This window comes from Coenobita brevimanus, chromosome 62, assembly GCF_032717465.1.
Source record: "Coenobita brevimanus isolate Jiangsu-jjx chromosome 62, ASM3271746v2, whole genome shotgun sequence".
Lineage (NCBI taxonomy): Eukaryota > Metazoa > Arthropoda > Malacostraca > Decapoda > Coenobitidae > Coenobita > Coenobita brevimanus.
In genome coordinates, this window is record NC_137015.1 from 19657986 (window position 1) to 19669934 (window position 11949).

The 11949-nt window shown below is 40.9% G+C and overlaps 1 non-coding gene and 1 pseudogene across 1 annotated transcript; one reads left to right on the plus strand and one right to left on the minus strand.

Annotated features, from left to right (window-relative positions):
* Positions 1-326: 326 nt before the first annotated feature.
* LOC145404227 (5S ribosomal RNA) lies at positions 327-445 on the minus strand. Its single transcript, XR_013898157.1, has one exon. It is a non-coding gene; the product is annotated as a 5S ribosomal RNA (ribosomal RNA).
* Positions 446-1089: 644 nt separating this feature from the next.
* LOC145403997 (uncharacterized) lies at positions 1090-7287 on the plus strand (annotated as a pseudogene).
* Positions 7288-11949: the final 4662 nt, after the last annotated feature.

The window sequence follows — 11949 nt, forward strand, 5'->3', positions numbered from 1 at the left end:
TGACAGATACTGTTCGATATACAGGAAGGGTGTTGGATACTTGGGCTGGTGTCCCCTGAAAGGCTGTTAATTTTCTTTCATTGATATACAATAACATATATTTGCTATCTGTTCTTATTAGTTATGTTTCATTTGTGTTAACTTTAATTTATAAACTGTATGATTTGCTTCATTGTTATAAACTGCCATGTGTAAGAAGTAATGTTTTCATTCATCATTCATTGCCAGACGCCATGTATCCCAAACGGGGTGGCCAACGGCTTAGAGTTAATTGTTTTACAGGGAGGGGCACTAATCCTCCACCAACCCCACTTGACACGTAGGGATGCCAACAGCATCTGGTGTTCCCAGGCAGTCACCCATCCAAGTACTAACCAGAACCAACTTTGTTTAACTTCGCTGATCGGACGGGAAGCGGTGTACTCAACGTGGTATGGCCGTTGGCAGAAGTAATGTAATGAGTGTTATTTGAATACACGAGTGAATCTCTCACCAGACAGGGGTCAAGTTGTTTCTCTCCTCCAGCTTGGGTCTGCCTCTGCTACTGAGATTGGTTTCGCCGTGTTGTCCCACTCTGCCTTTGCTTGAGACTAACATATTGGTGCCCAACCGAGGAATTCAAGTTGATTAAGAAGATATTCCCGAAAACTTGGCGAAATGTCAGCAGAAGGCAAGCTGTTGGAGAAGAACAGGGTGGCATCCAAGGGTTGGGCCAGCCACTCAGCCAAAGCTCTGACAACGTTATTGGCTACACCTAAGGTGACCAGGGTTGCACTGGAGGACGCCATAGACAACTTTGACCCATGTCTTGATGCCCTGGATGAGGCCCAGAGTGCTGTGGAGTTGGAAATCAGTGATCCTGAGAAACTTGAAGAGGATATAGACACCGCTGACCAGTTTTGCTGGCAAGTGAAATTACCGAAGGTGCTGGGTGTCCAGATGTTAGTGGACATGGTTAAGACAGAGCAAACAGGTGAGTCAGCCCATAGCAACAGTGGTTCTGCCAACGTGAGACTGCCAACCATCGAGTTACCTAAGTTCAGTAGTGATGTAATTGAATGGCAGTCTTTCTGGGATCAGTTTGTGGTGATGGTGAATGAGGCTAATATCCCTGACATTAGTAAGTTTGGCTATTTACAATCTTCATTGGAGGGTGAAGCAAAGGGGGTGACACAAGGTCTAAAGCTTACAGCTGCAAACTACCCTGCTGCTTGTTCGGTGTTAAAGGAACTGTTCGGTAGACCTGAACGTATCATATTTGTGCACATACAAGCACTATTTAACATTAGTATACCTGCTAAAGCCTCAGGTTCTAAGTATGTAGCCGCTTTGTGGAAACTGCAGGATCAACTTGTCACATGTTCGTAGTTTGGAAGCTTTACAGGTCAAAGGTGAGCAGTGTGGTGTTATTTTGACTCCTGTTATTTTGTCCTGCCTTCCCCATGACATACGTATGGAGTGGTCCAGAGAGGGTTCCAGCCATGAAAGTGATCTTTCCTGGCTACTGAAATTTCTCCAGATTGAAATAGAGTGCAGGAACGGTCTGAATCCTTCAGGGATGAAGGCCATAAGAAAGATACGTGGACCCACAGTGTCAGAAAGGAGGGTGATCCCTGGTTTGGCCTCTGGTCTCCAAACTTCCTCAGCAGTAGGTCAGATCAGATGTAGGTTTTGCAATAAATCCCATCCAAGTGAGAAATGTTTTAGTGTTTTGAAGCTTTCTCAAGCTGAGCGGGAAGAAAAAATCTGCTGTGCTAACTTGTGTTTTAAGTGCCTTGGTAAGGGACACATTTCAATGGGATGTAAATCTAAATGTGCAGAATGTAAAGGAAATCATAATGTACTTTGTTGTCCTTAGGCTATTTCAGGTTTGTGATGACCAAACTGTGCAGCCAACCAGTAATGAAGGCATAGGGGTGAGTACTGATGCAAGTACAAGCTCATCTCAAGTAAACCACGTTGGTATAGCACCCAGTAGGTCTGACCTGAGTCGTGAAAGGCTAAGTCAGACATGCAGTGTTTTACAAACTGCTAAGATCCAAGTGTATGATACACAGGGGTAGTGTGTTCAAGCTACTGTTCTTTTTGACGATGGTTCTGATAGGTCTTACGTTTCAAGTAGCTTGGTCAAGAAAATTAGATCTAAATGGGTGTGTTCTGAACCTGTTACCTATTCTGCCTTCGGTAATAAGACCACCAAGGGTCACATGTGTAATATTTATGACTTGAGCATTAGGAATTATAAAGGGGTAGCACATTCCTTAGTAGCTGTTGAAATTCCTACTATATGTGCTCCTCTATTGCGTCCCATTGTTCCCCAGGACAAGCTACAGTAAAAGGGTTTGAATCCTTACATTTGGCTGATGATTATAAGAATAATCGCCAAGTTACTGTTGATATTTTAGTGGGGCTTGATGCATACTGGAGTTTTACGCTGCCTAACCAGGTTTTGCAAGCTGAGGGACTGGTTGCCCAAGAGTCTGTTTTTGGATGGTTATTATCTGGTTCCTGGACTGCTCTTAACAACTAGAAAGGTGGGAATATTCAGCTTTTGTATGATAATGGTATATCTGAGTCTCTTTTAAACAATTTTTGGGATTTAGAATCTATTGGAATTGTCCCTAAGGAAGCCCATTGTAATGAAAACACTCCTAACCATATTCAGGAAAAGTTTAATGAAACAGTAAATATCATTAATGGTACATATGAAGTTACTTTACCTTGGAAGTCTGATGCTGCCAAGTTTGATTTACAGGACAATGTAAAACTTGCTAGAAAAAGGCTAGAAAATCTGAACTGTAAATTTGAGAGGGATCAGTGTTTAAAGATGTATAATGCTGTTCTTGAGGGGTATGAGCACGAAGGCATTATTTAGGAAGTTCAGCCATCTGAGCTTGAAAGCATTTATCCTACATATTGCCTCCCCCATCGCCCAGTTGTACGAGAGGGCAACTCTTCTATTAAAGTAAGGCCAGTGTTTGATGCTTCAGCTGTTAGATATAATGAGTTATCACTAAATGATTGTTTAGAAACCGGTCATTCCCTCAACCCAGACCTGGTGGAAATTCTCTTACTGTTTAGACGGTGGCAGTTGGCTTTGACAGCAGACATCACTAAGGCATTCCTCCAAATTGGTGTTCATAAGGAAGACCGGGATGTTTAGATTCCTCTGGAACTGTCGAGGGAGAATTCGCACTATGAGATTTACCCGTGTTCCCTTCGGTAACAAAAGCACTCCTTTTTCTCTTAAATGCTACCATCAAATATCATCTTCAGTCTTACCCCAGCTCTGAGGTTGTGAAAGAATTGAGAGAAAATCTCCATGTTGATGACTGGTTGTCGGGAGCTGATAACATTGAGGAAGGCCAAGCTAAATTCTCTGACGCATGTTCTATTTTAGCCGCGGCTGGAATGTCATTGTCAAAGTGGACTTCAAACAGTAAGTACTTAATGAAATGTTTTGGTAACAACTCAAATGTGTGTGACAAGGAGGCAGTTAAAATCCTGGGCTTGCAGTGGGGTGTATTTCAAGATTGTTTTTCCTTTGATGGCATCAGTGTAAATACACCTTTAGAACTAATATCCACAAAGAGAGCTATTCTCAATATAAATGCTAGACTTACTGACCCACTTGGTCTCATTAGTCCCTGTGTAATATTTGTCAAAATTCTATTTCAAGATGTATAGAAGGATTGGTCTTGCATGGGATGATGCACTACCTGATGAGTTACTGCTCAAGTTTCAGAAGTGGTTCAAAGATAATACTTTACAGTCATTGAGAGTTAAACGTTGTAATTTCCCTGTAATTTCCTGGAAGTTGAAGGCAGGTGTAGAGGTTCATGCCTTTGGTGATGCTTCAGATAAAGGGTATGGGGCCTGTGTCTAACTCAGGCCCCTACATCAAAGCTGGAAATAGCGCCGCTACTATTTTAATAGCGATGGTGGTAATGCCATTACTTTTTTTTTAGCCACTACCGGTGTCATATGCACGGAGTGACTTTATGCTGGAAGTTACGGATCCCTTCTTTATTAAGCCTAAAATAACCTAAGCTAACCTTAACCTAGCCTTATCCTAGATCAACCTAACCTAAATAAACTTAAAATAAGCTAATCTTAATTCACGAAATGATTAATTTCACAATCTGCTTGTAACATACATTATGTATATCCATACATCGACCTATAGTTACCTACAGGTCGATAAGCCAACCAACTATCTTCCTGACACAAGTATTTCATACAATGTTGTTGATAAATGGCACAAAATTTGAGATAACATGCGGATACTTCCAAAATAGAAGCTAAACAGCCACTTGGCGCATGCGCACTGAGCGAAACGGTTACTTCCAGCATAAGTCACTCCGTGCATACGACACAGGAACTGAGAGCGGTGCTACTTTTTGGCTGTACTCACGCGTTACCGCGCTCCTCGCTACTCATGCGACGAATACAGGTCCGGAGTCGGTGAGTACATGCAGGTATGCCGACGGTTTGGTTGTATTTATTCATGACGATAAATAATACTTTCGTCAATTCTGTCAAAGATGTTTGTTGTACATTACATCAGTAATTTATTAATTATTATTTATTAGTAATGTGCAATAAATAGACAGGAATTTGCTAGTTAACTATCGATCATTTAAATTAAGTAACTGGCAGCTTGGCGAGCAGCACACACACACACACACACACCTCTAACTATCCCCGTCTCTAACTGCCGCTCCCTCCTTCACTCTCTCTTTCAGACTATAATTCTTACTCACTACGTTATTATTTCGTAACAGTATGTAACTTTCAGTTTAAAGTAATGAAAAAAAAAAAAACATTCCTACTGTATAAATAGCCTTTAAAAGAAAGCCACAGTTCATTTTTACTTTCGTTTTCGTACATATCTTAAATAAGTATCATTGAAAATATAATAAATCTATATACTGTAAGATGTATCAATGGTAGGCCAGATTTTCTTGCCTTTTATTTACGTATGTAACTTTCAGTAGGTATACTAGGTAACAATGTAAAAGAACATTTGTTACATTATATAGTAACTAGCTTTTTCCTGTACCTTCGGCTCTAAGCTTCACTGAAGTGATACCGACATGTATACGATGCTTTTTTTTTTTTTTTTTTTTTTTTAATATGAGTATGTCCTAACATTACTGGTACAAAACATAACTACTCAGACTGACTGATTTTATCAAAACAGCTTATACTGTATTGCTACATCACATTTTTGTTAACCTTTCCTTCGTGTACCTTTTTCTTATCCAAAGTAGCGGGAGCGCCGCTACATTTCGTATCAAGTAGCGAAACCAGTAACGCCACTACTTTTTCGAGCTAGTAACGGGAATGGGAGCACCGCTACTTTTAATCAGTAGCGTTCCCAGCTTTGCCCTACATGATGACAAGGTTAAAGTGTCCTTCGTCCTGTCCTAGGGGAAAGTAGCTCCCATTAAAAGTATTTCCTAGAACTGCTTGGTGCTTTACTGTGTGCGAGGCTGGTAATGTTTGTGAAGTCTGCCCTTCATCTTGATGTGCCTGTCTTTTGTTGGACAGACTCCAAAGTTATATTATCGTGGATAAAGGGAGACCCTAGCAGGTGGAAAACCTTTGTGAGGAATAGAGTTAGTGAAATTCAAGACCTAACTTCACCTGGTAATTGGTTTCACTGTTCTGAGAAGGATAACCCTGCTGACCTTATTTCTAGAGGTGTGTTGGCTGAGATACTGATGTCATCTGATCATTGGCTGAATGGTCCAGCATGGTTGTCCATTCCCCCAAACCACTCTCGGCAGGAGGAGCAGACACTGTCCTTCGATGAGGAGGTCACAGTTGGTAAGGGAGAAGTGGTTGCCTGCATGAGCGTTAACCCTTTACCAACTGTGTTTGAATTTACTCGTTGGAGTAAGCTTTCAAAGGTCATAAGTGTTGTAGCTTGGGTTTTGAGATTCATCAATAATTCTAAGCCAAGAAGCGACAAGCGTTATGGTCCTCTGACATACGACGAGTTAACTAAGGCAAAGGTGAAGGTGTTTTTCTGTGTACAAAAAGAAGCCTATTCAAGGGAGGTTAAGGTTCTGGAATAACGTAAGCCATTTCCAAAGGGGTCCTCCTTAAGTAAACTTGATCCATTTTCGGATAAAGTTGGTCTGTTGAGAATCAAGGGTAGACTAGACCAGTCAGACATGACATATGACTGCAAGCATCCCATCATAATTCCCTCTGGTCATGTTGCACAACTTCTGCTTCAGTTTCAGCATGGTTTACTCAAACATGCTGGTGTTTCTACACTTGTATCTATGCTTTAAGAAACAATTACTGGATAATTGGCCTAAGAAGGATGGCCAAGAGTGTTTGCAGGAGATGTGTATCCTGTCTTAAGCATGACCCTAAAGCTTGTAAACAGCCTGCAGCTCCTCTTCCAGAGTCGAGGGTCACACCATCTCCACATTTCTCTGTCACTGGTCTTGACTTTGCTGGGCCATTGTATTGTACCGATGTGCCTTCCAAGAAGTTCTACATTTTGCTTTTTACTTGTGCTGTTATCAAAGCTGTTCATTTCAAACTTACTGACTCGTTGTCACTAAATGATTGTATGCTTGGTATCCGCAGATTCGTTGCATGACGCGATCTTCCCTCGGTCTTTTATTCTGATAATGCTAAAACCTTCATTGGCTTTTCCAACAAATTACAACAGAATTTCAGCCCTCTCGCCCCAGACTAAAAATTCATAGTACCATGTGCTCCATGGTGGGGAGACTGGTGGGAATGTCTAATCAAGTCCGTTAAAGCAGCTATGCGGAAGACTCTTGGAATCAAATGTTTGTCAAAGTGTGAATTAGAAACCACCCTACATGAGGTGGAAGCTTGTGTGAACTCCAGATCTGTGACCTTCATTAGTGAAGATCATGAGACACCACCTTCACTGACACCTTCGCACTTTCTTATTGGCCACACAGCTGGGGTCCAGGTAGAATGTATCGATAACCAGGACTAAAGATCCATGTACCAAGGAAAAGGTGTGTCAACAACAATTGGACAAATTCTGGAAATTATGGAGTTGTGACTATATTAGAAATTTACCTTAGACTGTTAAGGGTTTTGTATCTAAAAGTAATTTAAAGATGAGTTCTGTAGTTCTAATTAAAGAAGATAATGTCCCAAGAATGTCCTGGCCTATTGGAATAGTTGTCGATGTATTTCCTAGTAAAGACAATGTTATCAGAAGTGTAAATGTTAACACTTCTAAAGGTGTTATCTGCAGACCTGTGCAAAGACTTCATGATCTAGAGATTACAGATGGTAGTAATGCAAATGTAGAATTTGTGACAAACTCTGAAGCTCAGCCTGTTATAAGAATTGAATCTCCTTGTTCTAAAGATGTTTCTGATGATGTCTATGAAGTTGATAATTATCCTGTTTCTTATACCTCTCGCACTGGGCGTGTTGTAAAGTCTTCTGTACGGTTGGGCTTGTGATGTTTGTATTCACGTTTCTAGATTCTTAGTGGATATAATGTATTTTGTTTATAGTGAATATAACTATAGGACTATGTAAATGTACTCCTATGGTGAGGAGAATGTTCGATATACAGGAAGGGTGTTGGATACTTGGGCTGGTCTCCCCTGAAAGGCTGTTAATTTTCTTTCATTGATATACATTAACATATATTTGCTATCTGTTCTTATTAGTTATGTTTCATTTGTGTTAACTTTAATTTATAAACTGTATGATATGCTTCATTGTTATAAATTGCCATGTGTAAGAAGTAATGTAATGTGTGTTATTTGAATACACGGGTAAGTCTCTCCACCGTCATATACTTTCTCCAAATCCATGAAGGCCGCTTACAACTTCTTTCCCTCCCTAGAAACTTTTCTATTAAAGACCTAAGAATGAATATCTGATGTACACAACCTCTTCCCTTCCTAAAATCTCCCTGTTCTTCTCCAACTAATTCCTCTGTTATTTTCCTGACTCTGTCAATAAGTACCCTGTCATATACTTTTCGTATTACACTAAGAAGACAAATGCCCCTATTATTACCATCCATTTCTTTTTTCCCCATCTCCTTTGTACAAGGGTATACAGTAATTATACCTGACTTCCAATCCACCAGGACTCTACCTTTCTCCCAGGCCAATCTGCACATCTTCCACATCCATTCTACTACTCTCCCCCATGCTTCAGCATTTCACCACACACTCCATCAATTCCAATGGCTTTCCCCATTTTGACTTTCTTCACTGCATCCACAACTTTCATCCTACTGATTTCTTCCTCTCTTCTCACATCCCTCCTCCCAGTCACTCCCCGGCCACTTATACTCGCATTAACTTTCATTCTCTTTGTTCAACAATTCCTTAAATTGTTCTCTCCATCTGCTCACTTTTCCCCCCTCCTTCACCAGTAATCTACCACTTTTATCGTTCACTCCCTGACCAACTCCTTTGACACCCTGTCTAACTTTCTTTAGCTTTTTCCTCAAAAACACAAAGAATATATTTAATCTGTTCGTCTGTTAAACAAGATAACTGTCTAAATGCGTTAATCTATATTACAATGATCCAATTTCTGTATGTTTCTTTGTTTGTTATTGTCACAGCAAAAACGGCGCATGTAGAGCAAATTTTTGTTAGAGCAAGGTGCCGTTAAGATGCTCTAACTTAAAGAATAAAACAGTTTCCATTCCCACTGGGCCACTGGTTCCCGAGTTATGACTCATTTCTGGCTTTTTGTTTCAAATTTCACGGCATGAATAATTCTGATTTTTGTTACCTTTCGACCGAAGATTGGAAGTGACTAGACATCATGCAGACGCCACCAAAGGTGACCTTTAACCCATTTGGTGCCGGAGCCTTTTTTTGACTTTTGGACCTACAGTAGATTGTCGAGGGTCTTGGCAGCAAAGTTATCTATAATGCCAGACATTTTTTACTTTTTCTTTTTCCATGAACAGTTACTGATAGCGGTGAGAAGGAGGTCTGTAGCCCCCCTCCCACCCACGGAAGAGATGGAAGGGTGTCTGCCTTCCCATTTTATTTAGGCAACTAGGGCTGACTCAAATAATTATGCATCAATGTGTGGAAAACCGTATCTGTATATGTACGGACTCAGCAATTTAGCGTACTACATGTTTGTCCGTATACAGTATATACAGATTCAGTAATTATAACACATTTGCTTTGTCCAGATATATATGGACATTGCTGGAATGGGTTAAGCGAGTTACCACAAATAAACAGAGTACTTGCTATGACGATTAAATGCTCACATATGTGTCAATGGCAACACTCAGTGGCCAGTGGGGGAAAAATGAATGTCACTCCTCCCTCTCTCTCTCTCTCCTATGTCAATTATTTTCCTATTCTCATTTTTTTTGTTTGCTGCCTTTTTAAATACCATGTTCATAGGCTCCTCATTGTCTCACGCTGTTTAACGTCATCGTTATTGATTAAAAATACCTCGCCACCTTTTAATATTACAGCAGTCGAACTGTCATTGGAACAAATGATCTCTTTAAACACCACCTTATGCATCTATTTCGATGTGCTGGTATACTTCTTTCTATATAATAATGTGTTAATCATCCATGATTAACCTACTAAATACATGTTCCTATTATATTCAACTTACCTATAATAGAGTGGATTCACTTGTTGCGCTGGGTGTTTCAAGGCAGGTATGACATGACCCTGCAGTTTTCCCGCCAGCGCTCTCCTCATCTCTTCTTGGAATCCAGTACTTATAATTTCTGCTGTTCACCAAAACTTTGCATTTCATGAAATAAATTGAAGGGATAGTTCATGTCTGTTTGTATGAAGAAGAAAATCCAGCAAACATCCTTTTCTTTTATCAGGCTAGCATACATATTGAATTTTGTTGTTGCACAAACGTTTCTGAACAAGGGATAGCCACTCATTTTGCTTAAATCAGTGTAGCGTTATATCAGCCTTTGCAGTTTAGACAAGAATTACCAAAAGAATAAAGCAAACTCACATATAAACTTCTTGATATAATGACCAATTAACAAAATCCAAAAGTATTTTGAACACACCTTGGTGAGTGTTGCTATTGACACACATCTATCTGTCTATGTATCTATTGTCAGATCCCTCAGTCCCGTAAAGGGTGGCCACAAACAAATCGCCTCCATGTCGCTCTGTCCAATACCACCTCACTGCCCTGCTCTCAGCTCACACCCTCCTCTGTCAGATACCTCTCCACTCAATCCCTCTGTCTCATCCTCGGCCTCCCCCTCACTCCACCCCCCTCCACCTCACTTGCATAAACTCTCTTCGTTAATCTCTCGCTGTCTATCCTCTCCACATGGCAAAACCACCTCAGTGTATTTCTCCTAAAGCTTTCTGTCACATTCACATCCTCAACACAGCGCTCCTTCACTTTCTCATTTGTCAGTCTATGTCTCCATGTGACGCCACGTGCTCCTCTCAAATAACTCGTTTTCACTGCTCTCTCTCTTGACTTGAGTCCCTCCAACAAGGTCCAAGCTTCACTTTCATACGTCAGAGTTGGTATCACAATACTGTCATGCAGCGATTTTCTTTTTTTTTTTTTTTTACTTCCATACTCACATCCCTATTCCTTATTGCGACTTTCAGGTAACAGCAACCTTTCTTCCCTGTTGTACCCATTCAAGCATTTCACCCTCTAAACTTCCATCCTTACTCATCACCATACCCAAATGGGGAGTAGACTGTAGCACCAGTCGAGCAGGGCAGTACTCCAAACGTGGATGGAAAGCTGATGAGAGGGAGAGCTGGAGCTCCCGTTTCATCAGCCCTCGGGACTAGGTCTCAACCATCCCCTTTTGCTGAACTTTTCAGTGCCTCAGTAACACAGAGAGTAGGCCAGCATGCTCTCCAATACAAGATTCTCTAACTGTCAACACCAAACTACATGCACAGTACACACTATACTTCCTTTTCCAAAAAAAAAAAAAAAAAAAAAAATCATGACAGTGCAACACGTGGCCTCGGAGTCCTCGGGAGGGGGGGGAACATAAATGCCCCCACTTTCCGCCCCTCTCCTGGTGACGAATCGAGCTACCTGGAACCACTGTCTGATTCTCTTCGTCTTCATTTCTGCAACTTTCGCGGCCTTTCCTCTAACTTTCGCTCTGTTGAGCACCACCTCTCCTTTAAACCTCACCATCTTTTTCTAAATGAGACTCAGCTGAGGTAACTGACAGCAGACCCTTTTCTGTATCCTCCTACTTTCTCTATACTCATTTTAAAGCCAAAGGTGGCTCTTGTATATATATGCAACGACTTATCTTGCTCTCGTGTTCCTGAACTTGATTCTTCTGAATTCTCTACACCCTGGCTTTAGCGTTCCTGTCATTCTCTGACTAAATATACCTGCACTGTTTACATATCTCCTAATTCTACTGACTATAAAAAATTCTTTGACTATCTTACTTCTATGATAGAACACATTCTAACTATATCTCTTTTCTCTGAAATCTCCATTCTAGGAGATTTCAATGATCATCACCACCTTTGGCTCATCTCTCCTTTCACTGATCCACATGGTGAACAAGCCTACACCTTTTCTATCCTTAATGACCTAGAGTAGCTTCTACAGCACCCTACCCGTATCCCTGACCACCTTGGAGAGAGCTCCAGCATACTTGACCTCTTACTTATCTCCTAATGCTACTATCAAAATTTCTTTGACTATCTGAATTCTATGATGGAACACATTCTATCCATTTCTCCTTTCTCTGAAATCTCCATTCTAGGAGATTTCAATGTTCACCACCACCTTTGGCTCTCCTCTCCTTTCACTGATCCACCTGGTGAACAAGCCTACACCTTTTCTATCCTTAATGACCTAGAGCAGCTTGTACATCACCCTACCCATATCCCTGACTGCCTTGGAGAGAGCACCAACATACTTGACCTCTTCCTTACAACTAATCCTTCTGCT